The sequence below is a fragment of the Falco naumanni genome, chromosome 3, assembly GCF_017639655.2.
Source record: "Falco naumanni isolate bFalNau1 chromosome 3, bFalNau1.pat, whole genome shotgun sequence".
NCBI classification, from domain to species: Eukaryota; Metazoa; Chordata; class Aves; order Falconiformes; family Falconidae; genus Falco; species Falco naumanni.
In genome coordinates, this window is record NC_054056.1 from 32,892,065 (window position 1) to 32,908,276 (window position 16,212).

Consider the following 16,212-nt stretch of genomic DNA (forward strand, 5'->3'; position numbering starts at 1 on the left):
AAGTAAAACAATGTTATACTTATTTGACTTGATTGTTTACATAGCAACTCTGTTTTCCCAGTTTCGATAATAATCTCATAAGGCTGTGTCTGTACCATCTCATGTTACTTTTACTGATTTTTTGATATCTAACAAAATGCTTTGAATCAATATATCCAATAGGAGGTCTTGGTGATATTGAATGAAGTAATGAATGATCAAATAAACCCAGAGTTAAAAACAGATTTTTAAAATATTTTTAATTTTTTCTTTTTTTCTGATGCTAGGTTTGTGCTGTTGCACTTAGAGAAAGCGGTGAGCATTTAGAAATATGATGCATAAAAGCCCATGTTATAGTAACAGCTGGGCCCATATATACTCAGCCTTGTGTGTTGGCTTAGTAGGATTAATTGCAGCACAGAGTACTTCCACAGCTAGAAGCCAATGGAGAACCCTGACTGGCTGTATTTGCCTTACCTGTTGAAAATGACTACAGAAAATATTAAGCAATGGGCTTGTGAGCCGACAGAATTTTGATTAATTTTAATAGTCAGATGTAAAGGGATTGTAAGTACAGGAATAAAGTAAGCCAGTCTGGGGCAGAGCCAGCATTTAACCATCCTTATCTATATGACCACATAATTGCTGGTGCTAATCTCAGTTTCTGCCTTAAGTAAAAGTGAGCTGTCAGAATTTTTCCAGGGGAAGTAGTCCTTGAAGTACTTACCCATTGCTAGGGGTGAAACCGTTACAAGCTCATCAGCGGTGTGGTCATAGCTGCTTGTATTAAGACTGATGAAATGTGAAAATTCTAGCTGCAGCTCCTGTGAGAACTGGAGGCAGATAGGGCACTTCAATGACCCTAAAAGGATATGTGGTTCCTAACAAACAGCTTTTCCTATCACCCCAGGTTTCATTTTTACTCCAACAGATTTGCATCCTCTTAGTCCACTCAGGGAAATTTGCCTGTTCTAGAGAAGGTAAAGCCAACTCTTAGTCATTTGGAAAAGCCCTGTTCTGATGGGGAAGTGCAGCCCACCAGATAAACCAGAACCTCCATATTAAGCTCTGTCTTTCTGGATAGCTTCTGCACAGTCTCAACTAATGCCAATCTGGTTACACTGAACTCCGTAATGAACTCAGTGCTTGATCATTCAGTTTTATACATCTACACATGTCATACTTTAGGAGTGAGTGTAGAGAACTCCTGAGAGAAAAGAAAAACACACATTTCTTTCTTTGAATGTCTGCTTTTACAGCACATGGTTGCCTCTTCTCCTTTTTCTGAGCCTCAGAGCCCTCTGCTTTCATTATCTTTCCCAGTCCTGCTGCCCTTTTGGAGTGGCTTGCCTAACTAGCCAGCTTCTTCACGCCTTCTATAGCACTAGAATCCCCAGGGTTATCTGTGTCATTAGAAAGAAAGCACTCTCAGTTTCTTGTCAGGATAAAACGGGAACCTCTCTGTAGCCAAGCTTATCCTAAGGTCCGAAGGAACCCCAGAAAAGCAGTCATAGAAGGGTACAGTGGTTGTGGTGCCTTAAGTTTGCAGGTATTGAATTCCAGCCTCCATTTCACCCTGTATCTCTGTGCTTTCAGATCTAAGTTAGTTTGGATGGCATTCCTGTGGATATGGCCACAAATGGCAGCATTTATGCATTTCTGATTGAACCGTAGGTATATTGGACTGAATCAGAAACATACTGAGAAAAATGGAGAAATATTTATTTTCAGATACACTTGAAAGTTCTGCTCTGTAGAGCATTTTATGACTCATTCAGAGGTGGTTTTTTTCTCACACATCGCCTCATTCTCTGACTTCCCAACTTGTTTGTCACTTTCTTGCTTTTCAGAAGATTTTCCTCTCTGAATCAGGTTCCTCATTGCCATCAGCACAAGAATCTGGTAATGGTGATGGAATCTTGAACAAACACAGATTTCCACCTGAACCTTCACATTGTCTATGTTGTGTTCTATTTCTTGAATTAAGTAACTGCAAAGAAATCATAGTAAAGGATTTTCTTAAAAGTTTCTTTGGCTTTATAATGGGGAACCTTATCAACATTACTGTTGCCTGTTATACCAGAAAGAGTAGCCTTGGGCAAAGACTTATAAGGAAAGTTGCTCCAGTAACTGATGATTTCTTCTCTTCAAATTGCCTTGCATTGTATTACAGTCTTTGCTCCTACAAATACAAATTCAGAGCTGTCAGAATACCTTCAAACATAATACTTCAGCACAGTAAGTGTTTACTAGAAACTTTCAACTGGTGAAACAAGTTGAAGAATGAATGCCATTTGCCAAAAGTCAGCAGAGGGACTTGGTGATGAAGCAAAGTTCAGATATTTGCAACTTCTAACTTGGATGACTGTACCCACACCGCACCTGTGTCTTAAATTATGGTAATAATAATGCCTTTTCTTTTCTTTTTTTTTTTTTTCCCCTCACCATTTTTGCCTTTGAGTAATTGCCAGGAATCTCACTTCGCAGTCCAGAGATAGCAGAGACTGTGTTCTGCAATTAAAAGTTAGGGAATTTTTAATGAGAGCTCCAAGGCTGATTCATAGTTCAAAGTTATGCAGAAGGTTTCTTTTTCTTTTCCTTTCTTTTTTTTTTTTTTTTTTTTTTTTTAATCAAAAGCAGATCATTCATTTTTATCTCAGACAAAAATATGATAATGGCTAATTCATTGGGCGGGGAGAAGGAATGTAAGGAATGCAGGAAGTTACTGATAGAATTTAAATAAAAAATTTTAGAGGTCTAATATTTTATTTCATTTCAGAAATGTAATAAATCTTATAAAACGCCTTACACAATTTCTCCTTGAAGATATTGTACTGTGATAATGATGCCATGCCCTTGCCAGCCAATTTCATGATTTGTTCAGGTTATTCCAATAATATCTACATTTCACGGGAGAGTATTTACATTCAAATCTTCCCTGAGATTTGTCATGCCCTGTTGTCATCATGTTTTCTCCTGTGTCACCTTCAAGGACTGATAGGGCATGAAAATCCATAGGAATAAACAGTACTTGAAATCCCCAGTGAAAGAAGCTGTGCCTCAGCCCTGTGGGGAATTGAGCTTCTTCACTCCCACTGAAGTCATTAGTGCTCCAGGAGACTCAGCATTTTGGAGGGGATGCTCAGTGCCTGGCAGAATTAGGATGTAATTGCCAGTTTCAAGCCTATGTACAGAATTGTGTCTCAGGCCAGGAGATGAGAAGGAAGTAGCAAGCTGGTTACACAAAGTCATACGTAAACATCACTAGTTGCTTTTGTAGAAGCAGTTTTCCATTTGGAGAGCAACTTACTTTATTTCTGAAGAATCCTACCCTGTAGTAATATACACAAGGTTACTGAGAAAGAAGCACAGCTATGCTCCCAAAAACATGTATTCTCTCCAGTTAGTGTGTTTGATACCTGGAAATGGAAAGGAGTGCAGCGAATAAGAATGGCTGTGTTTAATCAGATTAAATGGATAGCTTCTTAGTTATTCCATGTAATTGTAATCTTTCACAAACTGTAAGAATTGACCTCTAGTATAGTACAGGAAAAACTGGGAGTTTATTTCTGAGGTTGGGGATAATGGGGAAACTTTAGAGGATAAAGACAGGTCTGGGGGTGTGAGAGACTAAGAAGACAGTGATTGAAAATTGCAGTGTAATGGATCCAGTATCTAGGGATAAATAATTTAGGGTATGTCTTTATAGTCAGGGACAGTTACTTTCAGGACAGTTTTTGTTTGCTCATTAACCAGCCAGATCAGACCATGGACTAGCAGGCTGTTTGAAATATCCTTTGAAGAATCTTCAGACTTAAGGAAACTTATTTTGTAACCTGGATACTCAGTTTCTGGGAGTGGGGATTAGGTGAGTAGGTGTGGCAGGTTATGAAAGTGGAGAAACAGAGGTTGATTTTGTTCTGAGAAAAGGACTGTTTTGGGTTTTGGGGTTTTTTTCTTGTTTGTTTCAGAATCTTTAAAAATATTTTACATTTGAAAGCAAAACTATTTGGTCAAAGCAAAACATGTGGAGATAAAGACAGGTAGGTTTTCCTCATTCCATCAAACAATATTATAAACACTTTATACTTTCAAGATAGCAATAGTATACAGAAGGATGAGGTATCTGGCTAGTTTTGTGGTTAATTGGCATCTTCCATTCATAATAGTGTAAGGAATGTGCTAACTTTTTACATTTAATGCATGTTAAATCAACATTCCCCCCTCTATCGCTGAAGGACAGTTGAAAAAATCTGTTAAAACATCATGGTTTTAGACTTCTAAAAAGCACTGTCTTCAACAGCAGTTCTCATTAGAGCTATGCTATGGCCCACACGTAGCAATGACTTCTGTCCATAGCCCTAACTCTCTCTGGCATAACTGAGTATCACTGCATTTTTGAGCATAACTTTATACTCTGTGTGCATGGAGAATGCAAGTGCATTTTTATGATGAATGCAGAGTCCATCAGGAAATAGCTACATGGTCTTATATGAAATTGTGACAAATGTAAAGACAGGCAAGGAAAGTTCTTAAATAGAGCCCCTTATTTTTTTCCACTTTTAGTTTGCAAGGCTGATTTCCCTGTTACTCCTCATAAACTGTGCTCAGTGTAAAGTTGCCATCATGAGAAAGGAGGGGCTCAGCACCCTACAGACAACATCTGCCTCTTCCTAGCTGGCCCCTGTCCCAGAAGGAAAAGGGGTTGCCATTGCAATGTCTTCACGGCAGTGACAAACATTGTGAGTGCAAGTGCAGTCACACGGGCTGTTCAAACTGTCTGCAGCTGCCTGTGCACACGCTTGGTCACTGAGGCTGGTCTGTACTGCTAAGTGATGTGCAAGTCCTGGAGCAGACCTAAGAACGTCAGGCCCCTTGATGTGCACATTTTCCTTCTTGTTAGGTGGCTGGATGCACCATAGCTTGATCCAAAAGCATGCCAGAAGTCCTTGCAAAGCGGGGTCCTAAAACCTGAGCTATCTACTGCAGGAGTGCTTGAAAACAGAGCCCCCAGCTGTGTCTGGGTGGGCACCCGGGCACCAACACTGAGGGCAGGTGGGAGGCTGAGTCGCTGCACATACTTGAACCATGCTCACTTCTTGATTCAGGCACCCTACAAGCTGGTGTTTAACAGTAACCTATGGTCACAATTAGTAAGTGCAATTTACACAGCCCCAGTATCTGACTGCTTGTCAAAAATTCCCTCTGGTGGGCATTCCTTGCTCAATTGGTTCAGAGAAAGAGCAAGTCTTTGCCAACTCGGATGTGCTACGCATCCCACCATTAGCATATTTCTATTAAAACATATGTTATTTTGTTCAATTATGACATGTTTCTTCATTCTTAGCCTGAAGCGATATTTGAGATATCACCCCAGTACTCCATAATTATAAAGATATACCCTATACATTGCACTGAAAAATTATAAGACTTGAAGAGCATACAGACTACTCAGACATTCTATTCTTTGACTACAGTATAGAGAATAATTATGGTTTCTCATATTCTCCGAGTAATTAATTTGAAGAATTTAATTATATTTTTCATATTAATTATTAATGTATTATTCACCCAGCATAGTCAGTTCATAATTCATAGATGTATTAGTCAAGTAATTTAGTTGATGAATTTCATAGTTTTGAATAAGTTATTCAATATTTTTTAATTATTCACTCAGCTGTAGGAGTATCTGTTGACTCTTGAATGTTAGCTGTAGTATAGCAACTTCTTTTACTGCAGAGTCTTGTGAACACCTTATATTAAATCCAAAAGCTAATGAAATGTGTATTTATGTAAGGTTACTTTACAAATAAGTGGCATTTTAATCTGATTAGCAAATTCAGATTTGGGATCTTTAGGCCTATTTAAATTTAAACTTCAGTTTTCTTACAGTATGTTCTCATAAACTAAGGGAGGTTTTTTGATACATTTTCCCAGCATTTAAACCTATATAGTAACCTATAGCAAAATCTAGTCCTCAAATTTACCTTTCACTAAGGCTAGAATTATGATGATGTACCCATTCATTAGTCAGTGAGTTTTGTCATCAGATTTATGCTCAGATAATTCATTTTATATCAGGAAACCTCTAACCAGGGTGGAAGAGAATAGAAATAAGGTTTGTACAGTATGCTGCCAGCTCAGCAGGATACTTTAGCTTAGTCTAAACAATAAGTATATAAGTGGCCTAGACAATTTCCAGGGATAATAATCTCATCACACTGGGAGCAGCGCCTTTGAATGTATATCAGGTAACAATTTCGTTGTGGCAGAGCAATAACATACAGGAAGAATTATCAAATCTTTCCATATCTAGGTTTACTGATTGTATCACATAACTGGGGTCCACAATGCTGGTAGAAAACCAGAGGAGAATGCATATACATATGTGTAGGTTTATGTGTTTGGTTTTTTTCAACAGAGAGTGTCTTGTGTGTTACTACATAACATCATAGCCAATACTGGGAAATAACAGAGCAAATGAAAAGCTCTGAGTGAAATACACTTTATTCATAATGTTTCTGGGTCCCTTATTGTGATAAAGTGTTTCCATTATTTTTTTTTTTTTTTTAGAATTACATCTTTTTGTCTAAGAATAGTTTGTCTTACATTATAAAAATATTGCAAGAACTTTAACTACCTTGAAGTGATGCTTGGAAAGGTTTTAATGGTAAGCATAGCACTATAACGCTGATCTTTGGAATGCAATGCATAGTTTGAGATTTTCTTCCCTCACCACAAACCTCAGAGAGGTTTCTTTTCAACAGCTCTAGAAAAAATAAAGCCTTTTTTCAAAAGGACCCTATATTTAGAATACATTGGTTCCGAGTTCTCTGCATATTAATGTTATCACATTTACTATCTGTGTATTGCTGTTTCATACAACCTCAGTGTTTAAGTTAAATCCAAACCACAAAGGTGTATGCCAAACATTTCATGATTTCCAAATCGATAATTATGACACAGTATTCTAAAAGAAAAATGTCCAGCTACAGGTTGCTTCTTTCACTGAGGAAAGTGTGTTTTGGGTTGTTACCTCACTAGCAGGCAGCCCATATGGTGCTAAATCCTGTAAACTAACTATAACTAGGTATAAAATTCATAGGGAAAAAATGTAATTTATCACAAGTGCACAGCTGGTGTCTGCTTCTAAGTGGTTGTTTCCTAATCTGATACGAACCTGTTCACAGCTCTAGTATGTTATAGAGCTATAAAATCAATAACAAATAGCATGCATGATCCCCTGAGAGATTAACCATTTATTCCAGCTGTGAAGAACAAATGAAGGTTAAAGCAAAGGAGCTGCTTTAAGAAAGCTGCATGTATGTTTGTAATTGTGTAGGCACATGAAATGAAACAAAGTAAGCCTCTTTTCAACTAATTGATAATAATTGCAATAACAGCATAGGGTGGTTTGTTTGTTTTTAATTATGGTTGGTTTTTTAAGCAGCTGATTTTTGAGCTCAGATTTACATGCTGTTTGCTTTCCATGTGCTTTCAAACACTCCCAGTAGTGCTTGATACGTGATTTATATTTATTCTTTTCCCCAAATGTTTCAGTATTACTTTGCTCTTTTCTTTAGTTGCAACTAATATCTCGGGGAGTACTGCCTGGGGCAGACTAAGCATAAGCACTGAAATCTGCAATGGTAAAAAAACCAGTGGATTAAATTATCATGCCTTTTCTTCCCGGCTCACAGCTGTAAAAGCTGTGAATGTTTTAATGTGTGCATGTGCAGTGGGGAGGAAGTGAGAGATCAGAGTTGTGGTGAGCAGCAGCAAGGGTGAGAAATGAGTGGAAGGAGAGGAAGGCTGAGCGGTCTGGCTCCGGGTTGACAGAGGGGCACAGGAGTGGGGTGAGGGGTGACCAAGGGACCTGATGGGGCATCGCAGGAGAGATGCAGGCGGTGTGTGTGACACGCCAGCCTGTGATAAAGGGGACCGGGCACAAGTGGTTCTGCATGGGATTTTGCAGTTCCCAGGGACTGATTGTGCTGGCAGCGCCTAAAACCTAATTTTGTTAGCAAAATACAGGTTTTAGCCTTACATGTGGCAGAACCAAACTGAAAGCAGTTGTTCCAAATGGAAAAAAACCCTCTCTCTGAGTCACATTCATTGCTGTTTGATGTGCAAAGATATCTGATATAATCTTAACACCAAGACTCTCTCTTCCTCCATAGCAGTTAGAAAGATGCGATTACCATTTTAATCAAGTTAAGCATTCCTCCTGTGATCCCTGGATTTTTTCAACCCTCTGCATGACAGTGTTTAGTCCCTTGTACCAGTCGGTCTGCCTCTTTTATCTCCGAGTTGGTTGCAATGCATCATTTTGCATTGTATGTAGTCTGTAAAGTACTTTACAGTGAAAGACACTTGCGGTGATTTTACTTTAGCCTAATTCCATCAGCTGCAGAAGTGCTGTTCCTAGTTTTGCCAAAATAAGATCAGAATTTGACCTCAAAACACCCCACTGAGAACAGTGTTATTTATACTTATTTTGTAGAAGGATAAATTGAAACACCAGGTTTAAGTGACTTGCCTGAAGGCATGAAGCTTCTCAGTGCTGTAGCAGAGAGTTCAACACATGAATCCAGATGCCAGTGTCCTTGCTCTAAATGACAGATGAACTCTGCAATCAGGATTGTGCTCAGATGGAAAAATTTACTAACATCCATGGATTTATAAAACCGATTTAAGCCAGGGAAGAGTCAGGCCTCTGCCTGCTTTCTAGGAGCAGAAAAGCAGTGCTAAACTGCTGCTTCTCCTGCAAGTGTGACAGCTGCTTGCAGGATAGGGGAAATCCTCTTTGAAAAGGTGAATTCTGCAGGTCTGGAGACCATCCTGTAACACAAAGCAAATTCTTTCCTTCTCACCACTACGGAGAGTACAGTTTAGGGAAAAAAAAAAAAAAAAAAAAAAGAACTCCCAAAGAAAAATATATGCCAAGTTTAATTTCATATTTTCCCCTCTATTGGCAATTTAATATTTTAATTATAAAGGTTTATTATAACATTGTAATTGTTTATTCATTGATCTGAAACTTTTGGTGGAGTTCCTTCACTGGGAACATTGCAGTAAAATTACACACACAGGAGACAGATCAAGCTTGTAGCATTGGTAGTCTCGTGGGTACTAAATATCTTCAAAGTCAACACATTTGCTGATGGGCAATAACAGAGAAGACAAAAAGTAAATTTTCCTCCAGTCCTTTGCTATTTTTAGTGACTCTGTGACTGTCTACATAATTTCTTTGGTGTGGTCGGCTCTATCAGTCTTGAAGCTCAGCTCCAGCCTTGGTGGCATTATCTCAGGCTGTCATATGGATACACTGTACTCAGAAATGCTGCATACCCATTGTGAATGATGGGCAGCAGAGACAGAGCAATGGGGGTAATGCCATGTCTGAGTTTCATACTGCTTATTCCCTTAACAGATGTAATGTCGGAAGTTTGATGCGCTTTAAAGATTATGCTGGATTTTGTGAACTGTTTTGCAGTAAGAAAATTGATGCAGTGGGTACTGAGAAGAGCTGACAAAGAACTTATTTGATGTTCCTTCTAAGCCTGTGGAAAGCCTGCTCTCAGACTGCAATTTCCTGGAATTTATTATTCACAATTATTCACTGTATTTTGTTTTGGCAAATCTTTTTAACTCTGTTTTGATCATGCACAGTCTTCCATGAATAATCATCATTTCAGACTGGAGCTGTTGTGATAGGTCAAAAGAGAGATATGGCACTGTCATGTTTGTGACTGGAAATGAAGAAACCACTTCTAGTGCAGTATTTGCAAATGTGGATATAAAATCTGGCACCTGTAAATATTCATGTACATACATTTGCAACTGTGCTCGGGGCTTGATCCAAAGCCACCAGAGGTAACAGAAAGAATGAATATTCATGTTGGTAAAACTTAATTCCTAGATGGTTCAGTGAAAGCAAATGTAAAGGGAAAGCAATATAGGCAAAAAGGAATTAATGCCACTAAATATTCACAGGAAAAAAGGTCCTACTTATTACATTCAAATAATGATGGGAATTTTTTTGCATATATGTTAATGAAATAACACACATACACACAAATATGACTACGATCTCCCTTTTAGCACTTTCTTTCCAAACCACAGAAGCTCTGCTGCTTAACAAAGAGAAGCTAGGAAAAAGCTAGAAGTTCAAAATATGTGAAACTGGACTAGTAGAAAGGAAGAACTTTTTCTTTTTCTGTATTTTCCCCCCTTCTGTATATAACAGGAAACTGAAATGGTTGGAAAGTTTTGTTTGATTTAGCATACTTTCTCACAAAGCTCAATACGTAATACAAGCAGGAGCTAGCAGTTTCACTGTGGACTTGTGAAGCTTTCTTTGTCTCTTAGGACATGCACCTAATCTCTCACATATTTAAAATAACCTACATTTCAGTTCTCCAAATCAAGGAACAGGGCAGAGTAACACAACCAAAGAAGAGTGCATCTGATATATTTGGGTATAGTATTTTGTTTAGTTTCTATTTTATTTTTCCTCTAACAGAAATGTAGAAAATTTATTTTAAGAGAGAAATGATCTTGAATGAGCCTGAAGAGGCAATCCACAACTAGAAGGCAGAAATTTCCCAGTCAGGTAGAGGCTGAATTTGGGAGATGCAGTGATTTGAAGCTGACATTGGTTTTGCTTGAGTTGTGTTCATCTCATGGCATATAGACAACTCCATGCTACACTGCTATGAGGCAGTCTTCAGGTGTCAGCCTCCCAAACCCCACCTGTAAGTCAAGCTCAGTTCACTCATGAGAAAAGAAGGTGTTAGGATAATCACTCACACTAGACCATAGATCTTTATACTTTACAAGAATCTATCACCCCTGTGATTACATAATTAACATAATTGTTGCTTTTAGTGCTGTATATCCTCACCTCATAATTTGCACAATATCAAGCTGAATGGAGGGGTTTACATGTTTGCACTTGTCTGTCTGCAAAACATTGCTGTGTACAGTCAGGACAATACATTTTTAATGAAGAATAACCTGTCATTCTTTAGTTCCAAACATATGGGCTTTATTTTCAGCTGGTATAAATGTCCCACTACCACCGAAAAAGAGCCATGTTGTCTTGGACTGAACTCTCATTTCTTTACAGGCTGCTTAAAGTATGAGAATAACCAGCAAGGTAAGTATTCCACAAGACTGAGTTTTGCACCTGAGCCACCCTGTTTTACTTTTCAGACATGAGAAATAATGTCCAGATGTTGCTACAGGATTAGGTGGTTGTGAGTGGACACTGGCAATAGCTCTGCAAGTTTGGAGGGGAACATTGTTCTCATTTGCAGCCTAGCTGTAGGGATCTGGAAATGTTTAAAGCAGATTTTTAATCCCTGTCACTACCACCACCACTAGCTTTACAAATTGGGTGAGAGCATTTCTTTCAGAATGTTTTGGTAGCTTCCTTTCAAACAGGTGTTGTTTTGCATTGGCAAATCTGAAGGTCAGCACTGGGCAGGTGTGAAGTTGCAAGGGGAATAATTGCTGTAACTGGCAGCAAAGAATGCAGCTCTTCAGCATAGATCCTGATTAGGAAGAAACATCTTGTATAAACCATGGACAATTGTGTTGTAGTCTAAATAATGTGAAATTAATTTTTGGTTCTCCTGAAGCCCCTGGAGTTCAAGATGAGATGAATAGCTACCTGAAGTTCCTAGTCTTCATTCTAGTTCAGAAATGCCTTTCATCTCAAACTGGGGCAAAAAGATGCAATTTCTTACAAGATGCCAGTTCCAAATCATGAACTTTAGATATCTCTAATTAGTCCCATGGCTTGCTTAATTTCATTAAGAGTAAACAATGTCTTTCATACTTTTTCTGACCTTTTTATTATCAGCTACAGGATAATAAGGTTTTTGTTGGATGTGATAAATATTCCTAAAAAAACCCAACAAACAAATCAAAACAGTCACTGAAAGAAGGTTCTTTGACTTTGTAAAAATAAAGTATTTAAAAAAAAAAAGTGTAAAAAAGTTTTGTTTATCTTTACATTCCAGAAAATGTTTCATGCAATTGAACCAGCATTCTCCAATGGAAAACTTTTCAGTCTGTAAAAAACAGTAGATCAGCTTCAGTCACAAAGTAAAAGCAAACAAATAAGGAGATGGTGAAAAAAAACTTAAGCAAAGACCAGTGATTGTGCAAGATTTTCGGCAGGCCTGAAAGATATGGGAAGTCAAACTGTAATATCACTGAAGCTGGATATCACTGAAGCTGGTGGGAATTCTCTCAATGACTTTAACGTGACTAGTGTTCTACCCTGTATCTTATAAAAATGCAAAAAAAAAAAACCTGTTTGAAGGCCCAGAGAAGAGCAGATGTTTCTTGAGACTATAACAAACAGAATCCAGTCCCTCTGATTTCTTTGGTGAATAAATAGGGGTGTGTGTGTATATATGTATATATATGCATATATAAATGTACATAGTCAACAGGGGATGTCATGCACCAAAGTGTAGCAGCTGAGATTGTGGATATTGGAGCCCAAATGCATAATGATACTCCAGTATTTGCATTTTAAGCCCATTATGATAAACTATAAGTCTGATAGGCAATGCCCCCTTATCGGTACTTTGTATGAGCAGTGGGTGGATCAGAATGAGATGCTGATTTCGTTTGGATTTCTGCCCTTTCATCCACAGGACTGCAGTTTTGGCATTGTTTGGCTTTGCTGCAAAGTTAATTTCTGTTTCAGCATCTGTTCATGGACAGGAGTCTGCTTCTGCTTCTTTTATGGCACATCTATTGCTGTTTCACCAGTATGGCTTGTTTGTTTGCTGCTTCTGCTTACTTTCTGCAACAGCCATGCTCTTTCTTCTTTTGTCTGCTGTGCCAAACCCATACCTACAGGTAGCCAGGACTCTGCCTCAAGCATCTGATTTGTCCTAGCAAGGGACAGTCTTCATTTTGGTTCAAAATTAATCTCCTTCTCACACAGATCTGTTGTGATAATCCTACATTTTCTACTGCAGTGTATTTAAATCACAAATACAGGACCAGGACAATAAAATAAGAGGAAAGGTTGCATACAATTACAAAAATTTATTCTTTTAACATTTTAAGATTTACTTTTTTAAAAATATCTACTTCTGGGGAAAAGTAGGTTGGGGGACAGAAGTTAGTTGTTTCCTATCTAATATCCAGTCATTGGGCATTTGTAAATATTTATAAAGTTTTTCACAAGGATTTACCTGCATATCACAAAACCTACTGGTATTAATAGGAATTATATAATAAAAACTGAACAATAATTTGAAAATATAAGAACAGAATAACCTATTTTTTGTGCAATTTTTCCTCTTTTTTTTACTTTATTTTTTTTTATTAGAAAGTTTCTCCTACAGCTTCCAGATCAATATCACAGGATTAAGAGTCTTTCTGTAGCAAACTTTCTGTAAACTGCTCAAAGACAACTTTTATGTCTTTCCAGAACACTTTCTCCAGGGTTTTGTTGCAGAGAAGCTGTTACTGCAAGGTGCTGTGGTGTTGAACAGGTAAGCTTTCATCCAGTATCAGATGCTTCAAGTGCACCTGTGGCTACAAGTGCACCTGAGGTTAGCTTCAACAGATGATAGAAGGGCACCAACCGTGATCTTCTCTTTCTACAACCTCTACTCAGGAAGGAAACTACCCGAGTTAAATACAGAGGTCACACTGTAAACCAAAAAAATAGCTTCTTCAGTTGAAAGCTTCTTAGTCATGCAAAGGATGATGTTCAGATACATTCTTGAGTCATTTACTGACATTATTTGCACTAAAAAAATGCTGGGATGTTGTGGCTACATATATGTTAGTAACATGAACAGTGGTAGGGCTTGTTTTCTTCTTCTCAGGTTAGCTGGCCCAGTCTGGACCCCTTCCTATTGTTAAGTTCTCTTGTCTTAAACGTGGGCTACTAACAACTAAGCTTCCAACAGGGGACAAGTGGAGAACAGTCCTTGCTTTTTGTTGACTCCCAATTTACGCCCAAGAAATGTTTAGGAAAGGCTTCATTTGTTGGGCCAAAACTATGCTAATGACTATTCAGTTATTAATAGAATATGAACAACGGCATTCTGAAGAGCACCATTTAGTTTACCAGTATATATGTTCCATATGATTATATCCTAAAATAAAAGACATGTTTTCAGGAAAGAAGGTGTGACTAGCACAAGCACTCCATTCCGCAAGTCACCTTTTATACTAGTATTTTCCTATGAATGGTGTTCATTGACAGCAAATAGCAGTAAGTTCACTGTGAAGAACATTGTACTTATATTCCCTACAATATGGTATACGAAATGTGCGATTTTATTTGTGCATCTTTAGGGGCTTCTGAAAAAGAAAAGCAGCCTGAAATCTCCTGGGAATATGCTAATTATGAGATGTGATTGAAATGTTAATCAAGATATTCTAAGGCTGACAAAGAAAGGAGATGTCTTAATCCTCCACATTACCATGAGGTCTTCCATGCCCAGTTATAGCAGAGAAAAAGCTGAAGAAATTGAGATGGAGAGAGACCCTGCCCAGCGTGGGCTAAAAGTCTGCTCTGCACCTCTAGTATTTACAGTCAACAATGGCATAAAGCTAAAACAGAACTCTGAGACTTCCCCTGATCATGCCAGATCAGGGACAGACTTTCAAGGCTAATTAGTGAACCTCAAACGCTTGCAAAGATGAATTATTAGCAGCAGACTTAGTAATTTATTTTTCATTTAAGCTGTTTGTAGCTTTGGTCTGTTACTGCAGATCTCTGTTTTAAATAAACATGCCATTTAAATCTTGTCTAGTAGGAAAACAGATGCTGAATAACCTGACAAGACATTGCACTTTTAAAAATCTGTTGAACTCAGTACTGTTGGAAAGGATTGGACCTCTTTTTTGGTGTCCGGTACCAGCATGTATTTATGCACAGCACTCAGATGGCAAAAAAGTTGCACCTCCACAGAGTTACACAGATTTAGGAACTGGTAATGCAGTTTTGTGGTAGAGGGTCTGCTTGAAATCAGTGCTAGTCAGGCAAGCTTCTTTGACAGCAGGATCTTAGTGAGAGTGTTTTCAGACGTATCTGTGGCTTTAAAAATGCACTTCAAATACTTTGTGCAGCAGATGTTCTTGCAAATATTATGTACTGGGTTACTATGTGGCTTTGGGAGGACTTGCTGTTTTGTGTCCATGAAATTTGAGGAAGCAAAGATTTTACTTGCTGGTGGTTAGTTCCTAAAGTTGTTCTAAAGATCTCTTTTTTTTCCTTTGCTTTTTTTTCCTCTGAGCTGTGTCAATACTTTCCTGTCCTAGTGGTCTTGACCTGCATCTTTATGAATTGGATCTCTGAAGGAACCTCTTAGTGTATAGAATTCAAGGTCTATACTACACATTCTATAGGGAAGGAATGTTATTTCAGGCTACATGTAGGGTAGTCCCATGGTCTAAAACCCCACCAGCATTTGGACCAGGTTAGTTGTGCTCTTGGTGTTCATCTTCGAGTTTAATTTAATCCAAAAAGGAATTTGTTCATGCAGTCTTAGACTGCCACACAGTATGAAACAAATTATGTGGTACATGGGAATGATTGAGCTACTTGCTTCAAAAGCACACTCCTGATATGGACTAAAACACCAATATGAACACACTCTGTTCTTGAAGCATTGTGAAAATGCAGCTTCAAAACTTGTCAGAGATACCAGGGTTATTTTTATGGCACCATTCATTGAAATGAACAGGAAGAGGGCATCTAAATGTGTTAGAGAATCATTCTGCACAATAATGTCCTTTGCAGTTTTAAATGTCCCTTTGGAACACTCCAAATATCAAGTAAAATATGAACAGGGGGAAAAAAATCCAACGATGCAGTACTACAATTACAGGAAAAAATATTAAAAGTAAATGCAGTCAAACTAATATGCTTGTACCTGTCTTTAAAAATTAGATGGCAATGGAATTTCTTTGGAGCATTGGGATTTTTGGTTGGTTCCTTGAGTGCTGTGTAGGTTTTTGTTGCTTTTTGCTTTTAATTCTTTATGTAGTTGACCTTTCTGGCACAGCAGTTTGAGACCACCACTGATGAAATGTTATTAATTTCTTAGCACAGCTACATTAATAATCCAAAGGAAACACAGCTAAACATGCTCTTTCCAACTTGCTCAGTGACTTAGCACCGATGGTGTGCACAGCTGGTGTAGGTGACCTGTTTCAGCAGGAGCCCTGGATACCCTCATTCCC